The sequence below is a fragment of the Alligator sinensis genome, unplaced genomic scaffold (assembly GCF_000455745.1).
Source record: "Alligator sinensis unplaced genomic scaffold, ASM45574v1 scaffold134_1, whole genome shotgun sequence".
NCBI classification, from domain to species: domain Eukaryota; kingdom Metazoa; phylum Chordata; order Crocodylia; family Alligatoridae; genus Alligator; species Alligator sinensis.
The window spans coordinates 117,252-122,594 of record NW_005841920.1 but is presented as its reverse complement, the minus strand read 5'-3'; the positions used below and the strand labels follow the sequence as shown (position 1 = coordinate 122,594).

Below are 5,343 nucleotides of genomic sequence, written 5' to 3'. Positions count from 1 at the left end.
ATGGCTTGCACTGACAACAGGTTTGCCAAAAAAACATGTTTAGTTCTTTATTAGCAATTTGTTGTCAGTGAATCAAGGGAAAGTACTCCTCAGGCTACTTTAGAAGGAATATGCTCAAAATGCACACACTGAAGGCAGACTAAAGGCTTGAATTAGTCTTGAATTAGCATCATGTCATTGCCAAGTGTGAGAGATTTACCAATCAGAAGTGATCTATGTCCTTTTCCATTTTTAAAATCCAGAATTTGGTTTATTGTTCATATTTTTTTTTAAAAAGCAGCCCTGGAAAACTCACTCACTCCTTACAAGGAGCATGATATATTATGTTATTAATTTTATAGGTCTTACTGGATCTTTCTTTATGGGAGCATTGCAAGTATTCTGGAGCTATTTATGCAGTTCACCCTTTTCTTCATGTTGCAATTCACATATATCAAAATAGCAACTTATTCATGGGCAAAGTCAATGACATGGGCAAAGTCATTAGCGTAACAGATATTACCTAGCTTGAAGACCTGTATGTTCAAATATCATCTAATGGAACCGTTCCAACCTATTTTCATCTTTCTATTTGTTTGATGCAGAGTACCAGGTTTGACATCATTTCTAGTGATTTGTTTTGTTTAGTGGAGTAGACCACTTGCACTCAGAGGTACTGTCAAGTTTTGCAACTGAGGCCAAAATTCGTTCTTAAAGATTTTCAAGGATTTTCTTTCAGACCATAAATATCAATTTTTTAAAAAGAAAAATAATTATCCTCATGTCTTTTATTTTTAAAATCTATGCATTGTTTTTGAGGCCTGCAAAACACAATTTTGCATACTTCTGACTGAAAAAAGAACTTTTTTGATCTCTGCCATAAGGGCCTAACGGTTTTCCTAAAACAAAAAATGTCATTCTGCCTTTTCAGTAACTTTTAACAGTCACAGTAAGTATCCCATATTATTTATTTTTTAGGCCATTTTTAAAAATGTCCACTGTAGACAGAGTGGTAGGTATAAATGGTATCATTTCAGTAGTGCCATGACAGTAGGTGCTTCAGAAATACCTGCACTAGATTTACTGATCATCAAGCCCTGATAAAGGAGTTGTTAAATAGTGTGATTCTGGCTTTTCCTGGTGAGAACAGAAGAAATGGACAAAGAACCTAAGAAATGCCATACTGCGTCACACCACAGGTCCATCTAGCCCCAAATCCTGTCTCTCGTAGGGACAGAGTGAATGTTATGAGGAGGAGTATACCTGTCTATCCAGACTAATCTGCCTCCTGTCCTCCTTCCATGAAGGAATCTGATTTTTAATATAAGAGCTACCATGAACATTAAATAAATGATTAATTGTATAGCAGACAAAATATTACTTATATCTTTCCATGTAAAGGATTCCCTAGCTGTCAACCAGAGAGTTTTAATAAACTTGGGTGTGGAAGGGGTCCCATAAATCTTGGTGACTCAGATATGTTTAAATATAGCATATGCCTCTATAGTTATTTGTGGAAGTAGGTCTGAAAAACACGAATTTTCCAGGAAAGCGATACACAACCAATTCCTTGAAAATAAAATCAAACTCTAGAAACTGCACGATGATTAAAAAGGAACTAAACTGTGCATCAATTTGGTTATATAATGTATCCAAATATCTCCACCTTTCCAGACCTGATTTCAATTTAAGGAGCATGGCCAACTATATGTTTTATACTTTTAAAGGCTTTTTGTTTGTAATAGCTTCTTAGAATCTTCAAATTATTCCTTCAGGTTTGATTTGGGCTAAATTGGATTTTTTTTCTTTTACATCTACTATAAAAAAGAAATCATTGCCATTATAGACTGTCCACATTAATTTTTTAAGTCTTTATTAAGGAACAAATGTAAGTTTGACTGTTGCATGTTTTCTTTATATTTCAGAGCCTTTTTGGCAGAACCGGAGAATCCATAATGTTTTCTTATTACATCCATTTATCAGGAAAAGCCAGAACAACATTTTTGAAATATAACACGTTGCCTGTTCCACATCTTCATTGTCCCTCTGTGCCACTTAGTACCAGATCTTGCATTTCTTATGCTCCCAACCCTTCCCCTGACTTTATGGGAGTTGTGAGTTCAGAAAGAATGCATGATTGGGCCCCTAATGACTGGTACAGAACCATCTATCTCTATTTGTAAGTTCCAGTGTGCTTGCTCTTTTCCCTTTTTGTGTCTAACTAATAGGTGTCCAGTGACACTAAAGTAAGTGGGACTTTTGAATATATTGTTAAACATATGCTTGAGTGCTTTGCTGAACTTGGAACATCATTCCTGAGTGCATTGTCAGCATTAAACAATAACAGTAATAATAACAACAGGGTATTAATTTTCCTTTCCAATTATTTTCTCTGGACCCTTGACACCTTAGTAAAGTCTTGTGGGGAAAGGAGAGTTCACCTCTCATTTCAACACTCTGAAAATACTTAAAGCTATAGCCCATTGCATTGTTTCAGTGTCAGAGAGCAGGCTGCTTTCCAGGTACCTTGTGAATTTTCACAAACATGTATTTTTTTTAAAAGAAACAAATAAAACCCCATCTTTACTAGTAGATTCAGACTAGGAAACATCTATTTGTTTGTTTAAGATGTGTTGGCTTAAATTTCACAATTTTGATGCCTGAAAATGATCTCCCAAACACATTTTTCCTCTGTTTATACTTTCTGCATTAATATTTAGTTTTCTTTGACCACTAGGGAATTTAGCCCTAAGCAATAATCCTTCCTTCCTTCCTAAAAAAATATTAAGTTCAGTTATCCTTCTATTTCAATTGGAGTAAAATTGTTGGCTGTGTTGTCTGCTATGAAGATTCCTAGGGAATGTGCCGTCTTAACTGTATTCTGATATTACATAGATCTGAGTGTAGTCTTGTCTTCCTGGTACTAGAGAATGTGTGACCTGGGCTAGGGACAGAAGTTACACATAAACCGATTTAAGTGATCAGAAACTGGTTTAAACTTGTAACAGAACAGAAGTTCAGTGCACATAAACCAGTATCAAAATGGCTGAAAATGATTTAAGATAAACCTCGTTGAATGTATCAGACTTAATTGATTTGGGTCAAACTGGTTTATGATACTTCTGTCCCAGGCCCCTTCCTGGTTCAAGTTAAATCAGAGAACCCCACCTAGCATGCTTTGCAGGCCTGGGCTGGGCTGTCTGCTCCAGAGAGCAGGGCTGGCCCTGCTCTTCTGCTCCCTAGCTGATGCAGTGAGGGCTGACTCACTACCCAGCTCATTGGCCTCACCAGGCAAATCCGAGCTGGGGTCTGGGGCTAGGGAGGGGTGTTAAACTCACCTCCCCCCAAAGACATAGCTACCCTGCCCTACTGGCTGCAACTGTGGACTACAAATCCCAGAGGCATCTGGAAGCAGGAAGAGGAAGTGATGAGCAACCCTGATGAAATCCTGCTGCTGTGATTGTGGGCTGCAAATCCCAGAAACCTTGGGTGCAGCAGGAAAAGGAAGCGAATACACAGCCCACACTGGCTACATGCCAGAGAGGCCTGCTGTAGCATCCCCCTGGCTTCTGTCTTTATGTAGCTGTATTTCCTGAATCAAGTCTGCTCATTTGGTTATTGGTTCTATCTTTGCAGTTTAGGCTAAGCTGCAAAGATTGAATCAATTCAGTCTCCGGCTTTTTGACTGTCTGGACTTAGCCTAGGAGATGGGGCATGACTGGGATTTGACTGTACCCTGTTACTTCCTGTCTGCTTTTTTAACACTCATTCTCCCCCTCCCAACCCTATGGATATTTTAGTAGCTTAAGTGGCTACTCAAGTGTATGCCTGGGAATCAGCATTTGGCTGAACTTCAGAACTGGACTCAGTCAACTGCTGTAGCTGAACTTTAGAGGGAACTTACAAACTACCTCACAACTAGTATGGCCAGGAATTTTCCAGTAAAATAATTTTGATAAGAAATTGTCAGTTTATCCAAACTGCAACTTTTCATAGGAATGTATGTGCCAGCTTTAATATGAATGTAATATCCTGTCAAAATGACAGATCTACCCATTCTAGAGCAACCTATGGTGGGATGCTCACCTGGAAGTAGAGTTCTCTGCTCCGGCTGGTTTAAAGTATGGACTTGAGCCCACATTCTAGCCTTTGCTATGCTGGGACATGTCTCTCTTGTTGGAACTAGCCTATTTTTTATATATCTAATTAAATATATATTACAGCAGGGGCCAGACCCTGCTGTGTTCAAGGTAAGTGCCCCAACCACTGGGTATCCTGGGGCCAGTAGTATCTGTCTCTCTTACTTCAAGGGGACTCAGTTTTGTCCTGGTATAGAGTGGGAAAAGTCTGGAATTACAAAAAAATTCACATTTTCCATTCAGTTCTACTGAAATATGAATAGGAAATATTCAGAAACATGTTTCTCTCAAGCTTTTAGGCTGATGATAGTCAACTTCATAGCAATGAAATATATATAGCAAGGAAGTTACCTATTTTTACAGTTTAACTCTGTTAGACCCTGGTGCTAATAACACCAAGGTTGCAGGTTTGATCCCATGTTGTACTAAATGATCTCTTGAAGTCCCTTCCAGCCTTACTTCTCTATGATTGATTGATTGACATGGTTAACCTTGTAGCACACAGGTGCAACAACTGTTTTGAAATCAAAATCTAAGAATAATCTTCATGTTGCTGTGTTTAACTTGAGAACCTGCTACTTCCTTTAGTAAAAGGCTTTCATATTTTGGGATGGAGTGGTCTGATATTTGTTTACATGTCTGATCTGTATCCCGCACTATAAATAGAACTTGTTTAACCAATATATAAATGGTTAACAGGAATCTTTCTTGAGGTTAAGTGTCATCACACTATTCTCCTAAATCCTAAATTAATTCAAGAGAAATATATATGATTTTCTGATGTTCCAACACTTGATGTATAGCCCCATAGCATTAATTATGTGCCTGAGGATTGAAGGCTTTGTATCAATAGCCTTCGAACAGAGATCTTCAGAGACAGAAAGTTTTGCTCACGCTATGACAAAAGAAGAAGAAAACTGAACTCGAACACCTTCCAACTCTTGTCTCTACTGAGCCTTGTGTGTCATTGAAGAGATTCTTGATTTTGTGCTAAAATTTTCTCCTGGGGGGGGTTCCCATGATCAGCATGAATCCAATTGGATCATCATCTAATCATCAGTCCTGATAGGCAAACAGTCATATGTATGATACATTTAGGAAAATAGTTGTGAGGAAAGAACTTGATGGATAGAACATCTTGAATGTGCTCATTCACATTTTGATCCAAATGGAGCAGGAATGAAAAGGCATATATAAAAATATGCATTTTATGCCATCAGAGAGC

General features: G+C 38.1%; 1 protein-coding gene across 11 annotated transcripts in view; it reads left to right on the top strand.

Annotated features, from left to right (window-relative positions):
- Nucleotides 1-5,343, top strand: part of CORIN (corin, serine peptidase) — a 352,509-nt gene that overhangs the window by 255,015 nt on the left and 92,151 nt on the right. The gene's annotated exons all lie outside the window — the stretch shown is intronic.